The sequence below is a fragment of the Caenorhabditis briggsae genome, assembly GCF_000004555.2.
Source record: "Caenorhabditis briggsae AF16 supercontig from assembly CB4, cb25.NA_151, whole genome shotgun sequence".
Taxonomy (NCBI): Eukaryota; Metazoa; Nematoda; class Chromadorea; order Rhabditida; family Rhabditidae; genus Caenorhabditis; species Caenorhabditis briggsae.
This window is the reverse complement of record NW_025543267.1, coordinates 968-1,234: the sequence shown is the minus strand read 5'-3', so window position 1 is coordinate 1,234 and position 267 is coordinate 968.

Here is a 267-nt window from a genome sequence, read left to right as displayed (position 1 = left end):
ACGTTTTATTGAATAGACAATATGGAAGATATCAAAAATGTGTCAACTGACAAAATGTTAATTAAGGGGACAAACATTTTATCAGTTGACCAATTTTTGATATCTCTAATAGAATCCGAGATAATTGAGCTCAAAGTGCAAGTATAGGCTGGCCTTCTGGCAGTGTTCATGGTATTTTCAAAAAATCTGGCAATTTTAAAGGCGCAAGGATTTTAATGACAATTTATGAATTCCCTGCAGGCCCCACGATGCGCCTTTGAACGAATG